Raw genomic sequence first — 15,365 nt, 5'->3', positions numbered from 1 at the left:
TCCCTGAGCTATATTGTCAGTGCTGTCTTCTGTAGCACATTGTTCTGGGGAGGGGCCCACGTAGTTGTCAGCCCTGCTTTTCTTCTTGTAATTCATATATTCTCTATCACATATCTTTGTACCATTTAAATGCCAAGGGTCTGTTGGATTGTTTAATGGTTTTAAAACAAAATCATTTTCACAATCGTAAGAACATTGTGAAAACAAACAATTCCTTATGGACTGGGCTGGGTCCATGTACTTGAGGCAAAGGGGATTCTTTTCTTTTCAGAAGTCCAATTTGAGGAAAATCACTGTCAATTAGCCACTCGAATTCACTGCCACTGAATCGATTCGGACACACAGTGGCCTTCACTAGGTTTTTCAAGGCTGAAAATCGTTAGGGCAGCAGACAGCTTCATCTTTCTTTCTCAGAAGTTGAGTGTGTTTGAGGTGCCAACACCACCAGGGCTCGGTTAATCAAAGGTAGTTAAAAACACTTAAAGAAGTGTATCCTGGTGATGCAGAGGTTATGTGTTGGGCTGTGACCTTCAGAGTCTGCAGTTCAGAACCAGCAGCAGCTGCTCCTCAGCAGAAAGACAAGGTGTTCTGCTCCGGTAGACAGTCACGGTCCTAGAAACTCACGGGCCCTCTACCCTGTCCTGGAGGGTCACTGTGAGTCAGCATCAACTCCATGGCAGTGAGGTGTTTTGGGAGTTTAGTTTTCTGTTTAGCTTGAATAGAAAATTCCTAAAATCTTAGTTGATATGTAAGTCTAGGCATTAAAAAAAATCAGCAAACAAACAAACAAACAAATCTGAGTTTTAAGAGTTAATCATTTAAAAAACATTTTCTTGCATAGGAATTATTTCTGGTTACCTGCCCCAAAGGACTAAATGTAGTTTCCAAGTCATCTGAGGTCGTCGATATGCAGATCCCATTTGGAGAATGGAACTTCCAGACGGCTTCTTCACCCTGACTCTGGAATGTAATGACTCATAACAGAATGCTTGGCAGTGGAGTGAGAATCAGATTGACAATAAAAAATGACTTATTAATTCAGAGACTGCTATAGCTATACATAAGTGTACCCACCTCACTTATCAGTCAATGGCTGTAATTCTTAAAAATTGTTCCTTAGTGAACATTGCACAATGGCTTTGACACAAATGTATTGAAACCATTAGCAGTAGTAGAAGAAACAGCAGAAGCAGACTATCAACATTTAGAATACATTTTATATCTGCATTGGCAATGTAGTTGCAATAATAATGACAGAACAAGTTTGCTTGCACTTATGTTCAGTTTGTTTTAGTGAGGGAGACCCCAGGGACACATAAAAAGGATATGTTAATAATTTCTTAGGCATTAATACAGTCCTCAGCACAAGGAAACTACAAATCCCAGAATGCAATAACCCCATTCTTAGTAAAACAACTATTTCAGAAACTACTAAGCCAACTCTGAAGAAGTGGTTTGATTCACTGGGGAACCCAAATTGCTGAGACCTGCAATTTACACTCCATAGACTTTTATCAAGTTTACGACTTTCTGCATTACAATTTGAAGTAGTGAATGTAGTCTCAATCTCATCAGCATGATGTGATACAATTTACTTCATGATAGAGAATTAATGTGAAATTTAAGGATAATATGAATATCTGGTAACTTTTCTGAAAAAATTCTTTAAAAAATATCTTCTAACATACATGTTCTTGAAAGTCCATCCCTGTTAACTATTATTATTTTAAAATGGTATTTACTATGCCTTTATATCCCAATTTATATTACCATTCAATATGGTTCTTCTATCCATTTCTCTATAACTCATACCAAATGATTGGGGGTGATCAGGCAATTAAGGTATAGCGGACTCTAACTCAGGGATTGATCTATTTTGCCATTCCCCTGCTGTAAGAATGAGGCAACTCAGCAGCAGAAAGAGGAAATTGCTTGGACTTTCAAGGAAAAAGAGACACCAGAGGAGTGGTTTGAAATCCCTGCTTAAAGTCACAGAGTCAGCAGAAGCCATGCCTCACTGAGACCAGAGGCCAGGAGACCACCAGCCAGGCCGAGGAGCAGTGGGTGACCAACTATCAGACTGTGAAGCAACCAGGTGGATGGTCATCCTAGCCCCCAGATGGAGGTAGAGGTCAAGGAATCAGGAAGGTGAGGACCAGAGAGAAAGAGTGGGATGCTGGCTAAGGAGAAGTATTGCTGTGGACCACTGGCTGTATCTAATGTCTTCCGATCTTGGCTTGTGGTCACCTATTAACTTCCTTAATAAACTGGCATATTTCTGACTGTTGTCTGTGAGTTTTGTGTGGCTGTTGTGATGAGTTATTGAATTTAGCAGAAAGTGGAGTATTTTGAGAACCAATAGGTAACAGAATAGGGTAAAGAAAGGCGGATGGTGAGGGCATGTCTGGTCTCTGCCTTGTGGCAATCAGGCTTAAGCTGGTGTGGAGAGGGATTCTTCTTCCTTGTGTAGCCAGGGAGGTCAGGTTTGACTCCCACGATGTTTTTTTGAAACCCTTTGTAGGGTTTTGATGCTGTAAGTCTTCGCATAGGGCAGACGGTCTCACTTCTCTTCTAAGGAACAGCTCGCTGCTTTGAACTTCCCATCTGTGGCTAGCAGCCCGATGTTCCCCCCACAGCATATTATGGTTGTCCTAGCTAATTGGTGCAACATTCTGCAAAATAACAATTGCATCGAGAGCATCGAAAATGCATATTACATTTCGCCCAGGTATTGGACTCTAAGAAATTTATTTCATGAAAATGAAAGAAGCTTAAAGACTTACATGAAGGTCAGTAAAGACGTTCTGAAGGAGACAGACCTTTAGGATTGACTTGAAGGACAATGATGAATTATTCTAGCAATGGTTAGTCACAGGAAGTGAACCAAGGGTGGGAGGAAGGAATATTCCAGTGGGATGGTGGGGATAGGAGCCATCCAGGAGTGAGTTGAGAAGCGAAAGGGTATTAGAAAAAAGCTGAAGTTTCAAGGCAAGGAAAAAAAAAACCAAACAGTAATCACTAGACCCCACTCCCCTCCATCTGTCATATCTATTACCATGGTTTGTACCATTTGATTAAGAGGTGCTTGAAAAATTCTTGCTGAATGTGTGAGAGGATGGATGAGTGAATACATTCATGAATAACTTCAATTTCCATTAGGTATTTTCTGAGCCAGAAGAGTCATTGAGAGTATTATTATTGCATTGTATTTGATAGTTCGGTTTTAGCTTCAATGAAGGATAGTGTGCACTCCGTCATTCAAGCAGAATACCTTTAGAGGGCTCTACTGATTGAAAATGTCATAAGTACTTAAGGCGGATAATATATACTTTTTAACTTCAAAAGGGTACAAATATTATTTCTATCACAATAGTATTATTGCTTTGATTACAAGAACATGGCAACCATAGATTTATTCTTTTTGAAGTGTGTGCCAATAAACTAATTTATCTTTTTCACCTCGTGGTTTTTTATTGTCTTCAGCCTGGGCGAGCTGATGCTCAGAATTAGAGAAGAAGCCCATCTCTATCAACCGCAGCCAAGAGGGGCAGCTTGAGCGAAAGGGTGGCAGTTGGAAGAGTGCCAGCCGCCATCCAAGTGTTCAAGAATTACATCTTCAAGGTTCCCTGGTTTCCATTTCCATAGTGCACAATTTCTAGGCTATTTTCAAAAACACTACTCAAGTAAAAACAAGAAGTGGGAGTAACAGAAGACCTGGAGGGGGGCACGGTCTGCGGGGGTTCACAATTAGAAAGCAAAGAGATTGGTTTGGGAGAGAATGAGGACACATTTTTGCCTGTGTGAAGGAAACTTTTTCTGAAAGCTCGGAAGGGTCTGCTTTAAAACGAAATCCTCTTCCCCTGTCCCCCAAGTGTTGCTGTGTTGAAATGTTGTTAAAGGAGCTTCTCAAGGTCAATGTTGACCTGGAAGAGTTGACCTCTAAATTCTCCTTCAATTCAACCAGCCTGTGAAACGACTTCTCAACAGAGAATCACAGAAACGTCACATCTTAAAGCATACATTCTACTGCAAACATTTATTGAGTCCTCACAATGTACAGGGAATTCAGTATGTGCACTAATGGGCACTTTAGGTGGGACAATTCTTCCCCAATGGCTCAACCCCACCATCCATTTTAACAACTAAAAATGCCTCAAAATGCTTGTATTTCCAAGCATTCCTTTGGGGAATGTTGGATTGAGAATCAATGAGAGGTCCTGGGTATATAAGTATAAAAATATTAGACAGATTTTAAGCCTTTGTTTCTTTTTCATAGAGTTGAAATTATGATCAACAATATGCATGGTGTATTGTGGTATCTTGGAGAAAGAGGAGGCTTTCTCCTTCTGTAAGGAGTGACAGTCTTGTAAACTCACATGGGCAGTTCTACCCTGTGTTATAGAGTCGCGCTGGGTCAGAATGGACTCTGTGTGGCAGTGAGTTGTGTCTTTGTTTACTATGTCCTCTAGAACTTTCCATTAGTATATTGCTTGGATTTGTGTTTCAGGCTACTTAGTGCCTTGAGGGGAAGGCAGAGAGAGAAAGAGAGAGAGAGAGAGTCAGAGTCACAGGCTTTCAGCAGTCAGCATTAAAATAAAAATAGTAAAATTGTGTTTCCAAGTACTGGCAGCATAAGAGTAACCGATTTAGTCAGATTCCTTTAGACCAATGTTTCCCAAAGTATGTGATACTACGTGTTTGAGGGCACTGGAACAATCCAGGAGCCTGCAAAACCAGACACCTACAATTTACCTGGATTAAAGGAATGCTGAGTAGCATTTTTCTGAAAAGGGAGCAGTAGGCCAAGTAAGTTTGGGAATATATACGTTACACTAACAGAGATCTATGAAAAAGAAATCAAGAAAATGATACCATTTATAATAACCACCTCAAAGATGAAATATTTAGTAACACATATAACCAGACAAACAAAAGGCCTCTATAAAGAAAGCTACAAAATATTACTACAGGAAACCAACATAAATGGGGAACTATGACATGATCACATAGAGGAGATTTCACATTGTAAAAATGTCGTCAGTACTTCCCAAAGCAATCTGCACAGAATGTCGTCCTGCTCTGGATTCCATCGTAATCCATTAAAGAGGCGGGAAAACGAGTCACCAACTGCACGCGGAAAGAGCTCCTGAATAAGCAAATCACTACTAAAGAAGAGTCGGAGGGCTCTCACTTCCTAGTCTGAAACTCTATTCTGTAGCCATCATCGTTAAAACAGCCTTAAACTGATCCATCAGACACATAGACCAGTGAGACAGAATTGAGAATTCAGAAACATTGCATCCACCCACAGACAACTGATCCTGGACAAAGGGCTGAACCATATTAAATAGGGAGGAGGCCATCTCTTTAACAAACGGTGCCGGCCAAACTGTATATCCATTTGCAGAAAAATGAAACAGACCCCACAGCTCCCACCATATTAAAAAGAATGAACTCAAGAGGCAAAGCAATCCAGTTAAAAATTGTCAGAGACTATGAAGAGACCCTTCACCAAAGCAGATCCTCAGGTGACCAGTAAGCTAAGAAATGCTTGTGAACATTAACTATTGGTTTTGCTGCTCGTTGTTGGTCAGTTTCCACCCGTAGCAACCCCATGGACAATAGAACAAATCCCCACCCAGTCCTGCACCATTCTCACCACTGTGCTTCGGTTGGAGCCCATTGTTGCAGCCACTGGGTCAACCCCAGCTCTTTGAGGACCTTCCTCCTTTTTGCTGCCCCTCCGCTTTACCCAGCATGATGTCCTGCTCCAGGTACTGGTCTTTGCTGATAACATGTCCAAAATATTTGAGACAAAGCCTCAGCATCCTTGCCTCTCAGGAGCATGCTGGTTGTACTTCTTCCAAGACGGATATGATTGTTATTTTGGCAGCTGGTGGTACGTTCAATGTTCTCTGCCAACACCATAGTTCAAATGTATCAGATTTCTGCCATCTTCCCCTTTCCAACTTTCACATGCATTTGAGGCACCTGAAAATACCATGGCTCTGCTCAAGCATGCCTTAGTCCTCAAAGTAACATCCCTGCCTTTCAGCACTCTAGTGATGTCTTGTGCAGCAGATTTGCCTAATGCAAAATGCCTTTTAATCTCTCCACTGTTGATTCCAAGACCATTGATTGTGGATCCAAGCAAGATGAAATCTTTGACAACTTCAATCTTTTCTGTTTTTATCATGATATTACCTATTGGACCACTTATGAGGATTTTTGTTTTCTTTACATTGAGTTGTAATCCTTATTTAAGGCTGCAATCTTTGATCTTCATCAGCAATTGCTTCAAGTCCTCTTCATTTTCAGCCAGCAAGATTGTGCTATTTGCATATTTCAGGGTGTTAATAAACCTTCCAATGCTGAATTCTTCTTATAATCCAGTTTTTTTTATGATTTGCTCAGCATACCAATTGAATAAGTATGGTAAGAGAATACAACACACCTTTCATGATTTTTACATCATACAGAATTCTCTTGTTCTGTTTGCACAGCTGCATGTACAAGTTCCTCCTGAGGACAATGAAATGTCTGGAATTCCCATTCTTCTCACGGTTACCCATAGCTTGTTATGATCCACATAGTCCAATTCCTTGGTATAGTTAATTAAACACAAGTAAACACCTTTCTGGTATTCGTTACCTTCAACTAAGAACCATCTTACATCAGCAATGATGTCTCTTGTTCCATTTCCTCGTCGGGATCCAACATGAACCTCTAGTTAGTCCCTGTCAATATGCTGCTGAAACTATTGTTGGATGATCATCAGCAAAATTTCCCTTGCATATGATAGCAATGATATTGTTCTATAATTTGAGCGCTCTGTTGAGTCACCTTTCTTTGGAATGATTAAAAATATTCCAGTCAGTTGTCCCAGTAGCTGTCATCAAAATTTCTTGGCATAGATGAGTGATTGCTTCCACTGCTTCTTTAGCTTGTTGAAACATTTCAGTGGGCGCTCCATCAATTTCTGGAGCTTGGCTTTTGGCTAATGCTTTCAGTGTAGGTTGGACTTCTTGCTTCGTTCCCATCGGTTCCTGTTTATATACTACCTCTTGAAATGGCTGAATGTTGACCAGTTCTTTTTGGTACAATCATTCTGTGTATTTACTCCATCTACTTTTGATACTTCCTGTGTCATTCAATATTTTGCCCATAGAATTTTTCAATGTTGCAACTCAAGGCTTGCATTTTTTTTGAGCTCTTTCCGTTTACGATATGCTGAGCGTGGTTTTCCTTTTTCGTTTTCTAACTCTACTTCTTTGAATATTACATTATATTTTACTTTGTCTTCTCAAGCTGTCCTTTGGCATTTTCTGTTCAGCGTTTTTTGTTCATTATTTCTTCCATTTGCTTTACCTACTCTACCATCGAAAGCAGATTTCAGGGTCTCTTCTGACATTCACTTTGATCTTTTCTTTCTTATCTTCTCCACGACCACTTGCTTTCGTTATGTGTGATGTCCTGTTTGTCATTCCCACAACTCATCAGGCCTCCTGCCATTAATGTCTACTGCATCAAATCTGTTCTTCAGGTGTTCTCAAGATTCAGGGGGGATATACCCACGGTGAATTGTGGTTGTAGTAGCTGACAATGGTTTCATGCTCTCCATAAGGTTTTGCAGGGTCTAATTCCTCTCAAGTGGCCAGCCTATTGGTTATTTGTAGTCTGTTCCTAATCTGGAAGCACGACTGAAACCTGTCCACTCTGGGTGGCCCTGCTGGTATTTGAAATACCAGTGACATAGTTTTCAGCATCATAGCAACACACAGACCACCACAGTAGGACAAACTGACTGACAGGTGGTTGGTAACTATTAGAGAGAGTCAAATGAAAACCTGAGATGCCATTTCATATAAGTCTTAATGTTGTTGTTTGGCGCCATCACGGAGGCTCCAACCCATAGTGACTCTAACACAACAAAATGAACCACTGCCTGGTCCTGTGCCATTCTCACAGTTCCGGTGGCCGAACACATTGATACAGCCCCTGTGTGGTTCATCTCATCGAGGGCCTTCCTCTTTTGCACTGTCCATCCATTTTCCCAACCATGTCCTTCTCCACGAACTTAGCTCTCCTGACAACATATCCAAAGTATGTAAGACAAAGTCTTTCCCCCTTTGCTTCTGAGGAGTGCTCTACCTTACCTCTTCCAACACAGATCTTTTTTTTTTTTTTAAGTAGCCCATGGTATTTTCAAAATACTTATCCAGCATGGCAATTCAAAAGCATCTATTTTTCTATGCCCTTCCTTATTCAATGTGCACCTTTCACATGCATATGATGTAATGGGGAATACTATGGCTTAGATCAGGTGCAGCTTAGTACCCAAAGGAACATCGCTGTTCTTCCATACACTAAAAGGTCTTGTGCAGAAGATGTACCTAATGCAATACACCTTTTGATCTCTTGACTGCTGCTTCCATGAGCATTGAATGTGGATCCAAGCAAGACAAAATCTTTGACAACTTCAACCTGTTTTCCATTTATCCTAACATTGCCAATTGGTCCAGTTGTGAGCATTTTGGTTTTCCTTACATTGAGTTGTAATCCACACTGAAGGCTACAATCCTTGATTTCATCAGCAAGTGCTCTAATTCCTTCCACTTTCAGCAAGCAAGGTTATATATTTTGCATCTCGTAGGTTGTTCATAAGCCTTCCTCTAATATTGCTGTCACATTTTCTTTATATAATTCAGCTTCTCTGATGAGTTGCTCAGCACACAGATTGAACAAGGATAGGTAGAGGATATAATCCTGGTGCACACCTTTCCTGATTTTAAACCATGCAGTATTCCCCAGTTCTGTTTTCACTACTGCCTTTTGACCCATGTACAAGTTCTGAGTGAGCACAATGAAATGTTCCAGAATTCCCATTCTTTTAAGGTTCTTTACAGTTTATTATGGCCCACACAGTCAAATGCCTTTGCATAGGCATTAGAACATATGTAAACACCTTCCTGGTATTTTCTGCTTTGAGCCAAAATCCATCTGATATTAGCAGTGATGTCTCTTGTTCCACTTCGTCTTCTGAATCTGGCCTGAACTTCTGGCAGTTCCCTGTCCATGTACGTTTTCAACTGTTGTTGGCTGATCTTCCACAAAATTTTACTTGTATATGATATCAGTTATATCATTCTATAGTCTTAGCATTCTGTTGGGTCACCTTTCTTTGGAACAGATTCAAATATGGATCTCTTCCAGTCAGGTGGTCAAGTAGCTGTCTTCTAAATTTCCTAGGAAAGATGAGCAAGTGCTTATAATGCTTATTCAGCTTACTGAACCATGTCAACGGATATGCTATCAATTTCTGGAGCTTGGTTTTTGGCTGATGCATTCAATGCAGTTTGAACTTTCTCCTTAAGCACCATTGGTTTTTGCTCATATGCTGAGTCTTGAAATGGCTGAATGCTGATTAGTTATTTTTGGTGCAGTGATTCTGTGTATTCACTCCATCTTTTGAGACTTCCTGTGTCATTCAATATTTTGCCCATAGAATCGTTCAAGATTGCAACTCAAGGCTTGAATTTTTTCTTGAGTTCTTTTCATTTTGGATATGCCGAGTGTGGTTTTCCTTTTTGGTTTTCCACTTCTAAGTCCTTGCACATTTTGTTATACTATTTGGTTTTTGTCTTCTTCAGATGCCCTTTGAAATTTTCTGTTCAGCAGATTGACTTCACCTTTGTTCCATTTGCTTTAGCTACTCTATGATTAAAAGTAAGTTTCAGAGTCTCTTCTGACATTCAATGGATCTTGTCTGTCTTTCCTGTCTTTTTAATGACCTTGTGTTTTCTCCATGAATGATGGTCCTGATGTCCTCCCACAACTCATCGGTTCTCTGTCATTAGAGGTCAGTGCATCAAATATTTCATGAGATGTTCTTGAAACTCAGGTGGGATAGACTCCAGGTCGTATTTTGGCTCATGTAGACTTGTTTTAATTTTCTTAAGCTTTATCCTGGTCTTACATATGAGCGATTGATGGTCTGTTCCACAGTTGGCCCCTGGTGTGGTTTTAGCTGCTGATAGTGAGCTTCTCCATCGTGTCTTCCCACAGATGCAGTCAATTTGATGTCTGTACATTCCATCTGGGGAATTCCATGTGTATAGTTGACTTTTGTGTTGTTGAAAATCAGTATCTGCTGTTCACAAGTCATTGGTTTTGCAAAATTCTATCATGAGATCTCGTTTCATTTCTATCTCCAAGTTCATATTTTCCTACTAGTGTTTCTTCCTCTTTATTCCACCATTTGCATTCCAACTAGCACTAATAAAAACATTCAAGAAATAGAAAACAACAAATGCTGGTCAGCGTGCAGACAGACTGGTACTGCGAATGCAAAATGGTACAACTACTTTAGAAAACAGTATTGCACGTCCTTGAAAAGTTGTAAAGAGAAATACGATATAGCATAGCAAGCACTCTATTTGGTGGACATTCTAGAGATATAAGACCCATGTCATGAATAGGTATGTGTGCATCCGTGTTCACTACAACACTATTCACAATAACAAAAATGTAGAAACAACCTACATAGCAGCCCATCGCAAGGAAAAAAAGATAAATAAGTTTTAGTGTGTATACACAGTGGAGTACTACACAATGGTACAGAGTAACAACAAATCTACTAAACATGGATGAGTCTGAAGGACATTAGGCTGACTGAAATTAGTCCATCACAAAAGGACAAATATACTAGAAAAGTCAAAAAGGGGGTTTACACTTAAAGAAACATTCTTTGATGTTTGAAAGCCTTTTCATGCGCCATGGTTCTGAAGAACAGAAGATAGCAGATGGTTCTAAAGAAAAGAAGATAGCAGATGGTGTTTCTCACATACTGGAAGCACACCTTTATCTGTTTTGTAAAAAATAAATAAAAAGTGTGACCTATGACATGGCAGGGTAAGGGGGTAAGTAGCTGACTAGAGGGTAGACAAATGTTAACTTGTGTGAAGAAGAAGGGAAAACATGATGGAGGCAGGGCAGATTACTGGGAGGGTGGCAAGAGTTAAATGCAAGAGAGGTAAACACTTTAGTATACATAATTTGGCAAGAACTGTGCTATATGTGTAGATGTATAGATAGACATCCAGGTTGAAGAGGTGTGGGAGGGAGAGTGTGAGTATACCCCGGAATATGTATAGAAGGAAGGATATTTGTAAATGGCTATTTACCTTTGCTGCAAATATGCATATGGTAGGGCATACAGGGACAAAGTTATTAAAACTTTTTAGACATAACCAAAGACCTAGAGGAAATGAATCATTGGGCATGGTGACTCGGGACCATCGTCTTAGGGGATATCATGGTCAATTAACAGAACATAATTCCCAGAGACAAACTTGTGAGAGGCCACATAAGGTACAACTCTTGGTTTCTCTCTGAAAATGACACTTGGAAACAATTAGACCAATGGACAAATGTAATGCACAAACATCAGACTCAATGACTCTTAGATGGAGTCCAGCTATGACTAACAACTGCTCAGACAGTGATTACATTAGAAGATCCTGAACAGAGTGGGAGAAAAATGTAGAACAAAACCTAAAATCATGAAAGAGACCAGGCTTACAGGTTGACTAGACATGGGTGAAACTCCTGAGACTGTGGGCTCCGATCACCTTTCGGATCTGGAACTGAACGCACTGCTGTGGCTTAATTTTCAGCCAAACAACAGCCAGGTCTCTAAGTTGAACAAGCAGACTCATGAAGTCTGCATACTTTAGAATAAACACACACTAAAGATCAAATGGCAGCATTCACCCAAGGACACAGGCAGAAGGCTTAAGCACAAAGGAGGAATGGAAGCAGGAAACAGGAGATGGGATAAGTGATACTACATAGAGGGGATGGCAATGAAGGAGATGAAACAATATGTGTGTGAATTGCTGAATGGCAGAATGATGATCTGCTCTGTAAACCTTAATCCTAGTAATAATAATAATAATAAAAGAGTACCTGATTCAGTAGGGAAGGGCTAGCCAATAAGTTGACATAGTAGAAAGGCACCACAAAAGATTTGAGAGCACTAAGAGAATCCTGTGATCTTCCTAACAATTTTCACCAAGGCTGAGGAAGTATCACAGAGACCCAAGTTCTACACATCAAATACCTGTGTGATGGATTCTGACTTTGGGCTAGATTCCTGCTCTATTTTAGGAATATCCTGGGGAATCTCTTTCCATTGGATATTGTCCCTAGATCTTTCAGTGGCGGAAATATCACTGTCTTATGAATTCTACTCGCATATTGTTTGAGTTCTGGCCTTTTCCAGTATTTCAAATGGTATTTGGCAGTCCCTTGCAGTTGTATAGTGGTTTGAGCATTGGGGAACTAATCACCAGTTCGGTAATTCAAACCCAGCCGCTGCTCTATGGGAGAAAGATGAGGCTATTGGAAAGATTTACATCTCAGAAACTCTGGGAAGCATTTCTACTCTGTCCTTTAGAGGCAAGTTGGGTCAGCATATTCTTGATGGTAATCGGTGGGGAAGTGTATTGGAGGAGCTCTGGAGGTCCAGTGGTTAGGAGGTTGACTGCTGACTGAAAGGTTGGAGGACTTAACCACCTGCCACTCCATGGGTGAAAGATGTGGCAATCTGTTTGACCAAAATTTTTGGTCTTGGAAACCCTGTGACTCAACAATGGTGTGTGTGTGTGTGTGTGTGTGTGCGCATTGAATTGAACCTGGCTTCTGATGCCAGCATCCTAAGTGGCCTACAGTCCCAAAAGAATCTAGAGCAATCAATCAATTTTCTGCAGATCTTCAAAGCAGGATGGCTGTTGAATTTCTTGCAGAAAATCCCAAGTTCAACTTGTACCAAATTAAACCCAGAGAGTTCTGCAAGAATGTTCTAGCCCTCATTTTGCAGGGAAGGGAATATTTTGTGGTTTATACTAGAGGTCATGGGAGAATCTCAAGAAAGTAATGGAGCTAGAACTGTAATCCTTCAAACCGCTTGTTCCCAAATTCTCTACATCCATCAGTGATTTATAAAGTGTTGCTCCAGTGTGGGTGGAGGTGGGAGGACATTAAGAGGAACTATTTCTTATATATTTATCAAGGCCATAAGACTACTGAGTTTGAAAAATACTTCCAAAAAATACTTCCATATTTTAGATATGAAAATAGCCTATTTTTAAATTGACTTTAGCATTTTTATGTTTAACCAGCAAACTTTCACTGGAAGGTTGTTTTTCTGCTTTGTTCCAAAATGAATTCATTATTGAGTGTTTCTTGCATCACTGAATTAATCAAGTTCTTCTGGTTTCAGTTTTTGCTACCATCCTGGCCATGAGATTGTTACCTTAGAATTCCAAACTCCTAATACTTTTTTCTTCTTATTATGTATCATTGAGCTAACACATATTATAAGTGGAAATTGAGGCCAATTTAATTCATTTTCATGATGAAAAGTACAAAATGAAAATCATGAATAATGTAAAATCAATCCTCACGATAATCAAAAGCTTGTCACATAAGAGGGAAGTGCCCAGATATTGTGGTTCAAATATGTAGGAAAAGATAATACATGTTTCATACAACTCTCCTGGCAATTTGGACCATCAGTCTTGTTTAACCTAAGTACCAAAAAGAACAGAGATGACACATATTTAGTGGACATCTCTAGAGAGTCAGGCTCTGATCAAGATATTTTATTTTGCTGCATTGTAATTTTATTATCCTTCCTTATCAAGCAAGGATGTTACTTTGAGGACTGAGATGCATCTGGCCCAAGCCATGGTTTCTTCAATAGTTTCATATGCAAGTGGCAGTTGGACATTGAGGAAGGAAGACCGAATGAAAATTGATGTATTTGAGCTATGGTGCTGTGAAGAATATTGAAAGTACCATGGACTGCTGAAAGAACAAACACTTCTGTCTTGGAAGAAGTACAGCTAGAATGTTCTTAGAGACTAGGATGCCAACATTTGTCCCATGTTCTTTAGACATGTTGCCAGGAGTGACCAGTCCCTAGGGAAGGACACCAGGCTTAGAAAAGTAATGGGAGAGTGAAAGAGTTAAGACTTTCCACAAGATGGATTTACACAGTGGCTGCATCAATGAACTCTAACATGAGGACAGTTGTGAGGATGGCGCAGGCCTGCACAGTGTTTCTCTGTTGTACAGAGGGTCATGAGGAGTTGGAACCAACTCAACCACACTAGCAACAACAAATATATATATATATATATACATATTTTTTTGACTTTATCTGGTATAACTCATCTCTTTATAATATTTATGCTTTTTATTTTATGATAACTTCAGCAAACACAAATTAGTTGAATTTTGCTACCTTTTATTACTCAATATAACCTTCCCCTTTTAATTGTGAAATAGGTTTTTTTATTGAATTATGTTTGATTATATTACTATGTTTATATCTTACATGTCCTCCTAGTGTACAAGGGGCTTCAAAAATGTTATGGAAAATTTGAATGAATAGAATATTTTTCTGAATATTTTTTATGCTCTTATTCCCATAATTTTCGTTTGCTTTATTACATTTTATCTCTTATTTCTTAGGACATATTTGAATTTATGTCTATCATTTTTAGGCCTGATGGTGTAGTGGGTTATACACTGAGATGGTTAATACATCAATGGTTTAAACCTACGAGTGGTTTCATTGAAGAAAAATGAGGCTGTCTTCTCCCATAAAGATTTAAAAGTCTCAGAAACCCAAATAGACACTTCTAACCCTCAATCCAATCTTATATGAGTAAAAAAAAGATGCTTATGTTTTGCTGTCAATTTCCAAAATAAAATGGAATCTATGGGTTCTTCCCCCTACCCTCAAACGATGTGATCATTTAAGCACGTTTCCTTTCACCTGCCATATTTTGTTGAATAATCCTTAATATCAGTTCTACATATCCTATTTGTAACATCATTAATTTTATCTCTTAAGAATTTCTTCTTACCATTCCCATGAAACTACACAAACCAATTGGGAATTAGTGGCAATGATTTAGAATAAACAGTAAGCTTTACCGCACTCCTCATGCCTTTTCTGCATCACTGTATTCGATTATGTTCCAATGTATTTTATTTGGGGGAAGTATTCGGTCAGCACAATACTCTGCCCCACTGAAGACTGAGACGGAAGCATCTGATGAGAGTCTACCTGCTTACACCAAATTAAAGTGTGAATGCCCTTAGCCTGCACCCGCCCCCAACCCTACCAGTTTGTTGCCCTCTCCCTCCTGCCCACTTGTTTCCAAACCAATTTGCATCTCCATTCCCAGGCCTTCTACCTCCCCAAACCATAATGACTTCAAATATTTAAATGTTTAAAAGAAGTGAGCATCAGTTCTTATAGTGAGTTACGCTGTCTGTTATGCTCCCCCCCC

At 39.7% G+C, this 15,365-nt stretch overlaps 1 protein-coding gene across 6 annotated transcripts in view; it reads left to right on the top strand.

Moving 5' to 3' along the window:
* The window catches only part of CCDC141 (coiled-coil domain containing 141), a 252,786-nt gene that overhangs the window by 44,122 nt on the left and 193,299 nt on the right, over nt 1–15,365 (top strand). The gene's annotated exons all lie outside the window — the stretch shown is intronic.

This window comes from Echinops telfairi, unplaced genomic scaffold (assembly GCF_000313985.2).
Source record: "Echinops telfairi isolate 266 unplaced genomic scaffold, ASM31398v2 ScPeMD7_3;HRSCAF=10, whole genome shotgun sequence".
NCBI classification, from domain to species: domain Eukaryota; kingdom Metazoa; phylum Chordata; class Mammalia; order Afrosoricida; family Tenrecidae; genus Echinops; species Echinops telfairi.
Note: the sequence above shows the minus strand (reverse complement) of the source record. Positions and strands in the feature narration are given on the sequence as shown.